Source organism: Manis javanica, chromosome 15 (genome assembly GCF_040802235.1).
Source record: "Manis javanica isolate MJ-LG chromosome 15, MJ_LKY, whole genome shotgun sequence".
Lineage (NCBI taxonomy): Eukaryota > Metazoa > Chordata > Mammalia > Pholidota > Manidae > Manis > Manis javanica.
Window position 1 is genome coordinate 46,920,047 of NC_133170.1, and position 12,268 is coordinate 46,932,314.

The window sequence follows — 12,268 nt, forward strand, 5'->3', positions numbered from 1 at the left end:
CCGCTGTCACTGCCATTACTGTTCTCTTTGTCATTTCATGATCTAGCTGGTTTCTACGTTAGATTAGCAGTTTTTGTGAAGTGAATTCTGTACATAATGATACAAATAATGAAGAGATTAAGTGAAATGTTCTGTCAAGTGTTAAGAAATATTAATCCGTACTTGTTCCTTCAGTTAAAAAACAATACGTAGGGAAATAAAAGCTACCATAAAATGCAAATACTGATGAAGTGAGTACTTACAGAATTAGTCCTAACTCAAATGTTCTTCATCTGTTTAGTGTATATGCCCTTCCTATCAAAGACGTTGGTTTCTCAACAACACAAGGCAAGTTAAATTCAATTATAAAGTGAAACCAGAAATAAAAAGATTTCGAAGTAAAGCAATAATGAAAAACTGCTAGGACCACATTCCAAGCCACTGATAGATAAATGGGAAAAACAGAAAGAATGACAGAATAAGTTATCCAGAAGATGTGATCATGAGAGTACTAAGAGAGGCCCTTTGGAAAAAGTACTGAAGTGCCTTAATATTTTTTGTAAAAATGATGTGTTATCAGACTGTAAAAGTTAAATATGCAGTTAAAAGATCTAATAGTGTGCTGTCAGGAATACATAATTTATGCTAATAAAATAAACTTTCTGTATTCTAATTAGAACACATTTTCAGGCATATTACCAATTTTCTTGAATTAAAATCAGTTTATTTTTCTAACTTTTAGTTTTATTTTTCACAATTTACTCTGAGTGTTTGATCTGAGTTTTAAGTGATTTCACTGTAATTTTCATGGAATTATCCTCAGGGAAAAGCTACTACATATGAATTAAAGTTTATACCAAAATTATTAAGATTTTAAATTATATGAAGTGATACAGATGGGCTCTGTATCATCCTCACTTATACTCAAATAGGTGATTTTATGTAAAGTGTCTCTGTTGGCTGAATAAATAATATCCAACAATATTTGAAGTAATAAAGAATTTCTTTATTTAAAATGTATAAGTTGAATCCATCTTCAGTCTTAAATAGCTTATTTCTCTGGCAAAGTCTACTTTTCATTCAAAACAGACTAAAGCCCCAGAACAATAGCACGGTAAATCCCAAACTAGTAATCTTTCCAAATACAGTGGCACCTCATTTATCTGACACCACCAGAAAATGAAGTGCTCACTGGAAAATTCACCATGGATCTGAAGCTGGTCCTGCTAGGTCTTCCTCATCTCTCCTCAGGAAGATTTCGTTATTATTTCTAATGTGCTCCCCAGAGTTTTCAGAACTCAATCAATAAAATACTACATCATATTCAAATTATTTGATAGTATGACTGTTTGAACCATTACATAGCAAACTCTTTGAGGACAAAGAAAATGTTTTATTCATCTTTGTATCCACAGTGTTGAGTACAGGTCTGGCACACAGTAGTAATACAATTAATCTTTGTCCCATGAAGGAAGGAGGGGGGCGAGAAAGGGCTCAAACATTTTTTTCTTGAACATTTACAATTTTTTTCAGAAATCTCTCTAAACTTCAGTACTCTCTTCTTTTTCTTACTATGCAGAGTGAACTAAACATGCTTTTCAGACTTTTTTGGATGACTGAAGGTCATAGTTTGGAATACTAATTATCACACTGTATTATAATAATGACACCTTCCAATGCTGTTCAGATGTTTAGGTTGATCTTTCCAAGAATTCATTACTGCGGGGCCTCTCCGTCTGGGGATACTTCTGATCTGCAGAAAGAATTAAAGGTTGACAAGGAAAACCAGTTAGTAAGCACTTTAAACCAGTAACCTTTAACGCTGAGGACAGTCCTGGATAAAAGTGACGGGGCTTGCTCTGTGGCAGCTCAGATCTTCTTCTCCATAGTCCTGAGGATTCAGAGATTTGTTCCAACGTTCAGATTTTAGAAAGGTAATTCATATTTAATTCCATTGTCTATGTCTCATAAAATTTCCCCTTTTAAGTACACTGAAGTTGCAAATTTTCAAAGTGACCTTAAGATGCAAGTATAAATTTTGAAGTAATTAAAATGCTTAATTATGTAAAAACCAAAACATTACATAACTCAAGCAAAAAATTACACAAAGATAAAAATATCTCATTTTGCAATGTTCAGAGAAAGGGAAGAAAGTAAAGTTCTGCATCCTAAGTGTTTTAACATGCTACAAATGTTTGTTTTGTAGGTCAAGGTCCATTTCAAATATGCTACCATCAAAGCAGTTTCCAAAGTCCACAGTTGTCAGTTACAGAGGTCATGAGAAGTTATTCAGAGATTACTGTGCACTTAATTCCAACAGGAGGAACAAGCAGATGGTGCTTTGTTTAGAAGAGAAACTTGCACAATGAGCAACCCATTCATATATGATTCAGGCCTGAGGAACCCAGGTGGGCTCTCCAGGACTTACTGCTTGGTAAAGACATGTCTGTGTCAGTCCACACTCTAAAAACCTGCCAGAACTGTTTCCCAGTGTAGATGCTACACAAGAAATGTTGGGACCAGCATTCTGCCACTACTCTTAGCAGCACCATGATCCTGGAACATGCAAGAAACTTGAGCAAAGATGAGTGAGTAGTAATTTGTCCAGAGTCTATGAAAAGCAGCAAAGAAAGAACTCTGAAAGAAATACAAGGCTTGTGATGTTGAGCACTTGGAAAGAGGGTTGAATGTAGAATGTGATCAGATCACAACTCCTTTATGACCAATCCCCTGTCCCTGGCACCTGGACTCCCTCTCCAAATCTCAGAAACAGAGTATGGAGTGAGAAGATCACACATAAGGATTCAACTTTTGCTTCTAACACTTAGTATCTATGTGCTCTTGGGCAATTTACTGAATGATATCTGAGCCTCAGTTCTCCCAGGATTTACAGGAGGAGTAAGTATGATACTGTGTATAATAAAGAGGTTCCATGCCTTGACATAAGCAAGTGCTCAGTCCATGTTCATTTGTGGTACATTAATTTAAAGCACATGGTGTACTTTTTTGCTTTACTTAGAAACAAATATTTAGGTATTTAAAGACCGATTCTTAGTTCCCTTATGATGTTCTGACAACTACTTTTTAAGTAAGAGGTAGATATAAGCAAAATAGAATTACCATATAACTTAATAAATAACTTTGTGATTTATAGTTGTAGAATAAGCATATCAATTTGATTCTGACAAAGTCAAATTCTTTAAAGAAATCATAAAATAAAAGTCTTAACTATTAAGTTTTTTGCAAAGGTACTTACTGATGTCTTTGGAGCTGTTCGAAACTTGTTTTCTCCACTTCTCTCTTTTAAAGAGGTTTGTTATATAGGATATTCTATTGCAACACACAGATGTTTTCTAGACTAATATTGCCAGGGCTGAATGCACTTCTCCAGGCACTGGCATTCTAGGGCTCAGTAAATGATAACTTCCCTTTTAGAGGAAGAAATAAAGTTAGTGATCCGACAGCAGTTCAGGAAAAAAGCACTTAGAGTAACAAACATCTTCATAATTTCTTAGTTCTTAGAAGCTAATGATTAGCACAAACTTTCATTGTCCAAGCAAGGTGTACTGATCCGTTCTAGTTCCCTATTCCTTCTGGCCCATGGGAGGATTATACTTCGCTCCTTGCAGTTGAGCAAGATCAAGAGACAGTTTCTGGCCCATGGGATTTGGCAGGTCAGAGTATTTAATTGCCAATTTGAAACCTTCCATTTTCTTCTTCCTGCCATGGCAATCATGATACCACAAGATCAGAGCCACATAGATCACTAAGCCACCAACATGTAAGTCAGTAGCCCAGGAGAATCACCCAGATACACAGTGTATATGTGCAATGAAAAATAAACTTTTGCTGTATTAAATAACTGATATTTTTATGTCGTTTGTAATGCAGTGTGATAGCCTATCCTGATTGCTAACAAAGATTAATGTTTATCCTTCCACGAAAGGCTAGTTCCCAAAGCTATTTGGAGTTTATATGATGTTTTCGGAAAGAGAGTAAGTAGTCTTAGGCAAACATTTTGCAGAATAAAGCATGCTGATAAGGAGTAAAGGAAAACTTTTGGGGGATATTTAAAACAAAGATGAGGTGAGGTCAAGAAATACACTTGGATATAGGAAGAGAAGACATGATCAACAAAAGTAACTTTTGGAGTAGGCTGTTCAGGGAGCGTAGGGAAGTGAGGAATTTGTCCCCAGTTAGTGTCAGGTTGCACCACCATAGGCCGACAACCAGGATGAAACCTTGATCGTGATCTCACATCCCTCCTTCACTTAGATAACAGTGTTAACTCCAGGTTTAGTCTGTGCTACTCAGGGGTTCATTTTTGAATGAACATGAAATATTTGCCTACATCACAACCAAGATTTCTTTGTTACCAGTGACTTTCTTGCTCTGTAGGTGCCTGTCTGGCTCAAAGTTTTGATTGTCTGAATACACTGGTTATATACCATCCTGTTCCTGACCCTCTTCCTAGTTCCTGACTCACTGCTTTCCCTTGGTCCTCAAGAGAGTCCAGAGAGTTCCTCTGCTGCTCAGAACTGGTGGCTTCACACACAAATAAAAATGTTAAGAAATAGCAGAGTAACAATAAAATTCACAAAATCTTAAATCATTCAGATAAAATTTTCTTAATGTAGTAGACTATGTACATACTGCATGCACTGCTTTATATGGTCAGTAAAATAAGAGACATAAGTGATAACATGATGTTTATCCTATGCAGGTAATGCTGTAGAAAAAGGAGTCGCCACATTATTATTACTCATGCAGTGCAGGCTTTATAGATCAGGAAGTTTAATTTCTGTGGGGATTGTGACATAATTATAATTTGACATTTTCTAGCCTAAGAAGTATAAATTGGCCATCCCAATCTAGGGTGTGCAAAAAAGGTAACTTTGTTTTCTAAGCTGATCTCTCTAGTTACAGACTACTATTCCAAATCATGCTATAAAATATTCAACTCATGGTATAAAAAATTCAGCCTTGCCTTTTAAAGTGGTATCTCAGTGTCTTCTCATGTAAAACATTTTCTTTTGACCAATTATTCAGTCTAAATACTGTTCCTCTCTAGGGTTCTCCCTCCGTTCTTAATCAAGTTGGCATTTGAGTGCAGGGGAAACCGTTGCTCCTCTCGCTGTCCTTCCAGTGAGGTGTTTCACAGCTTGGCTGCTGGGCCGCAGGCCTTGGCCTCAGGATGTCCACTTGCTCAGGGGACAAGCTGTGCCAGGCAGAGGTGTGCAGTTTTCTCTGCTCATATGAAGTCTGCACTTGGCTGCCTTCTACTCAGTCTTGAAGCCTCGTTAGTTTCAGTCCTGCAATCCTTAGCACTTCCAGGCTCTTCGGGGGACCTCAGAACTCTCAGCTGCTTTCTCTGTGCTACCCCAGAGTGTGTGGGGCCTGTGAAAACTTCCTCTGGCTCGTGACCTGGGGAAACCTCCCTCAACTTCATTTCCCTTTCTGTTACTACTGTACCATGAGGGACATAGCACTTCATCCCAAACAGGACTTTCTGAAAGGCTTGTGGGTTTTGCGGGCTGTTCACTCAAAAGAAGCCAAGCACCAGCCTGAAGGTTTAAAGGTTGCCCTTTAGCTTTTCTGCAGGTTTTATCTTGTTCCACCCCTCGCGTGAAAGCCAGCAAGAATGAAGGGAACATGATCCCTCCTCACTCCTTAGTGTCATTCCCAGTCCAAGCCTGGCTGCTGTGAATCTCTCTGTCTCGACCCTCCCTTGACCTGAAAGGGATGGAATTTACTTTGCCTAGGTGTCTGGAATCATTATTTGCACTATGATTATAATATGGTTAATTCTCTAAATCTGTTTTTTCTTTTGTAGAAACTCAGCTTTGGAAGTTCTCATAAAGTCTTTTAAACACTTAGAAGCCTGGTTTATAACCTTTGGACTTAAAAAACCTGCTTTCACACTCAAGCTGAGCTTCCCTGTTCTAGATGGTATCCCTAGCAATAAGCTTCAGCCTCTTGGCGCTGGGGGTGGGGGTGAGTAAAGAGAGGGGAGCAGCATGACTCAGAAAGAGAAGAGCACAGGATAATATTGAATAAGCTCCTGTATTATCCTCAGTTCCAGTTGGCCATCAGAGATTTGTACCACCTGAAAGGAGAGAAGTTTCTGATCACAATCCTTTAGTACCTGACAGTGGCTCATATGTAGCTTAATTTTCTCCTTTGAGAAGTTTTCAGGAAATGAACCAAGGTTTCCAGTATATAAGAAAGGAAATAATAGTGTTTTCTATACAACTGTTCATGACTCCATGTGAGCAATGTAAAAAGAAATACTGAAAACATGGAAAAGTTCCATACTTTTCTAGGGATGTGAATAAGATTTTATTGATGCTGAAGAAAGCAACACTAAATACAGTTTAGGGATAGTGGGTATTTATACAGGAGAACATCTTATGAAATAATTGCAGTGCATGACAGTCTTTAGTGAAATCATGAATGCTTTTGTATGCGTGTACACTTGTATAGCTAACACTTTACTAGCAGTCAGTCAAAACAAGCTCAGGTCTCAACTAGTGAACTGCTTGTAGATCTTTGACAGCTAAACATATTTCGCTGAAGGTTATGGCTTGGTAGCTGGGAAAATGTCATTTTCAACCTATGTGTGGTGATGTGATCTGGACCCAGTAGGTTATTTATGAATGAAAGGTACTAATCTTTTACTATTTTAGGATATTAACAACTCAACTGAGGCATTTAACAAATGTAGGACAAATTTTCACATAGCTGAATATTTTAATCAAAGGATATTCTTTTCCTGTGTCTAACAAAAGATTTAATTTTTGTAGAAACTAAACAGGCTGCCAGTTTTGTTTCACTATTAATTATTAGCTTTAAAAGAAAATTTGTTAGAAACTACCTTTTAAGGAAAGGGAAACCCAGAGTTAGTGAAGCTTAAAAATAACAATGGAATAGAATGAGTTCAGCAGAACAACATATGAATCACACAGAGCTGCTTTCTGTTGGAGCGCCATGATCAATTAGATCAGCAACGGCCGAAAACCATTAGTTGCTGCTGGCTGCTGTTGGTGGGATGTTTTTCTTCTTCCTTCATATTCTAATATCAGTTTGTCACTTTCCTACCCAAACAGTGCCCGAGGCTCTGCTAATCTTAAACACAGAATTGAAAAGAATGAAAGAAAACTATTTTGTTCATCAAAACAGGAATATCACTATCTTGCTTTTATATTAATAAAATGTGCAGCAGCAACTGCTCAGAAAAGATTGTGAAGAATATTTCACAAAGGTAATTTAAATGCTTAACATGACAAAACTATTTATCAATTTAGTGTTTTCTAACTTTGATGTCTGTAACTTTAATTTTTCAAATTTCAGTGACATTCTTCCCCAATTTTCTTCCATCAGTATTAATTTTGTGAGTAATTAGTGCTATTAAAATGGAATTCCAGTTCATTTTTAGTTACATAATAAATGCATTGGATTGTGATAATTATTGTCATCAAAGTTCTGAAGAATGGTTTACTTTTTTTTTAATCACATGCAGTAAATGATATGTAACAAAATGATAAAGGCAACAAAAATGTTATATTAAATCAATTGTACTGAGAACTACTGAGCTCTGTGAAACATTGTCTTCATTAACCTGTCTTAAATTCAAATAGCTAGTAGGAGTAATACTGCATGTCCGGAGGATGAACAGTTCACAGTCATCAAGAGTGTACCAACCTAACCATTTCCAGTGCATAGCTGTGTCATTCAATTTTCTATTTTCTACAACCACAGTTGTACTGTGCTTACAAGTTGCAATTTAAGTGCACTTTCAGGCAGGTGGTCTCCAAATTCAGACTAACTGCAGTTAGTTACTGTAGTCAGGGCAGAGCTAAACCTGTGCAAAGGCTGCACGTTGTATTGACAAACACCTGTTAAGGGCAAAACTATTCTCTGCTTCTATGATCCCATGAGGATGTTTCTGCCATTCAAGACTGCAGATGGGTGGGGTCTACAGTTGAATTCAGAACAGTATGTATCTGAGGGACAAAAGTGTCTCTGTGATTGGAAAAGGGAGAGTGAGCTGGCTGCCTCTATTGTGAAATGACACCATTCAGAGGGAATGAAAATCACTGAACCAGATAAATAAAGCACTTATGTTTGAAGAAAAATAAATTGAACATAATAAATAACATAGTTAGAAATCCCTTAATCTGTAGATTGGTGATAAATCAGAACTGAAAAAAAAAAAGCCTAAGAAAGTAGGTAACTTGAGTAATTAGCATAGTAAATCATTTGCCAATTTAAAGGTTGTTCACTTGAAAACTAGATTTGGTTGGTATTTCTGGTTTTTAAATCCACTTTTAAGTATAAAAATAATGCATGCTGTAAGCCTTTACTATAAACTAGTCAAGAGCCCATAAATGGATGAATCATGATGTATTCACACAGTGGAATACTACACAGCAATAGGAATGAATAAATTACAAATACACACATGGATGAATCTCAAAAACAATATTGAGCAAAAGAAGTCAGACGCAGTACATGCTGTATAATTCCATTTATGTATGATCCAAAGACAGTCAAAACGCACCAGCAGTGTTAGAAGTCTACATAGTGGCTATTAGGAGGTATTAGGAAGGTGTAACCAAAAGGGAGCCTGAGAAGGTGCTGGAAATATTCTTTTTTAAAACCTGGACACTGGTTATACAGGTGTGTTCACAGTAGGAAAATTCTTCAAACTGTACACTTATTTTTTTATTGAACTATAATTGATATACAATATTATATTGGTTTCAGATGTACAGCATAGTGATTTGGTGACTATGTACATTACTAAATGTTCACCATAGTAAGTGTAGTTTCCATCTGTCAACATACAAAGAAATTACAGTATTATTGGCTATATTCCCTGTGCTATATGTCCATCCCTGGGACTATTTTATCATTTGAAGTTTGTACCTCTTTATCCCCTTCACCTAGTTTGCCCATCCCCTACACCACCTCCCCTTTGGCAATCACCAGTCAGTTCTGTGTTTATGAGTCTATTTCTGTTTTGTTTGCTTGTTTGTTTTAGATTCCACATATAAATGACATCATATGGTATTAGTCTTTCTCTGCCCTGCTTATTTCACTTACTTCACTCTAGGTCCATCCATGTTGTGTCAAAAGACAAGATTTTGTTCTTTTATATGGCAGAGTAATATTCCATTGTATTTATGCTTCACATCTTCTTTATCCATTCATCTGTCACTGGACGCTTTGGTTGCTTCCATATCCTGGCTATTGTAAATAATGCTATGATAAACATAGGAGTTCATATGTCATTTTGAATTAATGATTTTGAGTTTTTTAGAGATAAATTCCCAGAAATGGAATTACTAGGTTGTATGGTATTTCTGTTTTTAGTCAAACTATACACTTATGATTGTATGCATCATACTTCACAAAGTTTACTTCAGAAATAATATATTCAGTTCAGATTTTTTTTTAAATGGAATATATTACATAGTCGAATCTTTTTTTTTCCATTTAGCCCTAAGAAAAACATTCTCATTTCATTGACTATGTTTTATTGATGGGAATGTTAATACCTTCATTACCTTGATTAAAGATATTTTGAAGATAAGGAAATATTCATTATATATGTATACATTCACACACATAGTAACATGTAGAGTTGTAACATAAAAAACACAGTTAAAGACCCAATATTGAATAACTTTTTTATGCTTGTTAGACTATGCGGCTGAAGCTACCCCAGGCAAGCGCACCCCTTCTCCAGCTCAGTAAGGATGTGAGAAAAGTTCTCCAGAAGGTGTTTCTCTTTCTAATTGTCCTGAAGTGTCAGTTGTTTTAACTGTAAGGCCTGGGTTGATCTAGTTTTCCACAGTTAGAAGTAAGGGAAATAATATAAAAATTTATTATTGGCCTTAAAGCTTATTAAAGGATGCTTTCCTTCTCTTTTCTAGCAAATTTACCTCTTCAGCTCAGGCTGATGCCAAATGTAAATTTATGTTCTGTAATGTTTCCAATGAAAATACATATAAATATCTATTCTCGGTGTCAGGAACAAGTCAGAAATTTTAAAATATACAATATGAATAAATAATGAAGTTGACTATAAATAAATACACTGGTGTACTACAAAATGCACTGCATTTTATTACTAGAGGCATGGCTTATGTAATATTAAAATTTAGTCTATGACCGTAGAATAGTTCACACAGTCTCACAGAGATTAAAGTAAAAGTTTATAAAATAGTGAGGAACATTATACTTCTTGTGCTAAATAAACTTCATAATCAAATCAGCTAAAACAAATACCCCATAATGCCTAAATTCCTTTTTCAATCTAGAGAGAAGTAAATAGTATTTACATCAACACCTTTCCCTTGTAATGTTTATTCTCTTACTATCCATTATTAGATTTGTTTTGTGGAACTATGAACCCATAATTACTTGTCCTTTGGTTTCTTTGTAATTTTTACATCATCTCATTGATTCCTTTTGGGAATTACAGCTGAGTGTTTACTTTTCATATAAGGGAAAAATTGGCCAGATCATTTTGCAAATATCTCATCAGTGACTACACTATTAAAATTATGAAGGCATTTTAAAAAATAAAAAATTGGGCAACGGAAGGAGGAAGTGAAAGGAAGGAGAGGGAAAACATGATTCAGAATATAGCTTGTGCACAGAGTGGCTGTGGGGGGCAAGGTCTTAAGTATAACCTTTAATTTCTGTTCACAGCTGTCATCTGATGTAGCTGATAAAATGTAGGCTTATACCTAACCTTTCCTAACCTTTCTTATGCTTAAACGTTCAGTTTGTGGTCTTTTAGATATGTAAGGCGACAGCCACAATTGAGGGAAAAAAATACATGTGTGTGTTTGTAATAACTAAACCACCAGGGTTCGTAAGTCCAAAATGAGACTTAGAACACCCTGTCAGTAGAGTCTCAACAGTGTGGCTTTAAGTAATTATAACTCACTTTCTCATCCATTTGATGGGAATAAGGTTAGAAACTAAGATTATAAAGATCAGATGAGTTCATACATGTTGATTACCTAAAATAGTGTCTGGTCCACAGGAAGTACTCTATCAAAGTTCACCATTATTACTATAACTAACATTATCGCCAATATGATAATTTGTGGCCTCCCAGTCTGGTCTCTGTGGCTGTAATCCTACCTCCAATACTTAATACTGAAGTGAGATGGAAAAATGGAATTTTAGGCAGTTAGCAAGACTGATATTCACATGTGCAACGTAAAGCCTCTGACTCGGAATGCACTCTTCTTGGAACCATTGTCTGGATTTCAAAATAACCACTCATCGTTTTCATGGATAAAGGGAATTTGAACGACTCATATAGTGAGAAGGATTTTGAAAGTAGCTAAATAAAACTGCCCCCCTTGTGCTGAGGTTTCATTCCTAGTGGGGAAGAGGGGGCGTCTGTGATAGGAGAGAGTATGCATGAAGAAGTGTAGGAAATGAGGAAATAGAATAGGAGGGGAAAAGTGTAATGCCTGGATGGAAGGTAAACATGGCTTATACATCTGCCCTGAGGATCCCATTATCCTAATCATCCTTTGAGTGAGTTTCTGCCTCTATTCTTAACAGGGTTAACAAACACATGCATTTTATCGCAGCTTTCCATCTTCCCTGTTTTGACTTATTATAGACTTCATGAGGCAATTTATTCCAATACAGGCCAAGAAGGGTTTCCAGGACTAGAGATAGCATTTTGTTCCTGTTTTTTTTTTTAATTCTCACATGTACGCATCTAATATCTTTCCCTCAAGAAACAATACTATTCCTGTGTCTTTTTCTCTGTTTTAACATTTTAAAACATGTATTTTAGTGTAAAGAATGTCTGTTTTAAGGAGGATTAGATGTGTGTACTTCATAATGGCAACCTGTAATTATCAGTTGTTCAGATTTCATATTTATTTTTCAAAAGCATGACACAGGCACTTGCTGTTGCTTCACATGATGGAATATGGTACATAGTAGGTGCAAATTATTGTTCCTTACTTTCCACAACCAGTTTCTAAATGCTCTGTATTTTAGCTAAAAATTTAATGTAAATAAATGTTGGCAGTTTTGAACTATGAAAACCCAGTTATCAAATAGACAAAAATATAATGACTCTTTTCAGGAAGTTATTTAAAGAAGATTAATGACTCTTCAGAAATTAAGCACAATGTGTATATCCTTTATTCATTACAATTTTGAGGGAGAATTTGGAGCCTACCACACCTAAGTTCAAATGTTGCCTCTAATATGTTAAGTACACAACCTGGCAAACAGTTCAGTT

The 12,268-nt window shown here is 36.0% G+C and overlaps 1 protein-coding gene across 2 annotated transcripts in view; it reads left to right on the plus strand.

Annotated features, from left to right (window-relative positions):
- UBE2E2 (ubiquitin conjugating enzyme E2 E2) overlaps positions 1 to 12,268 on the plus strand; it is a 360,447-nt gene that overhangs the window by 142,038 nt on the left and 206,141 nt on the right. The gene's annotated exons all lie outside the window — the stretch shown is intronic.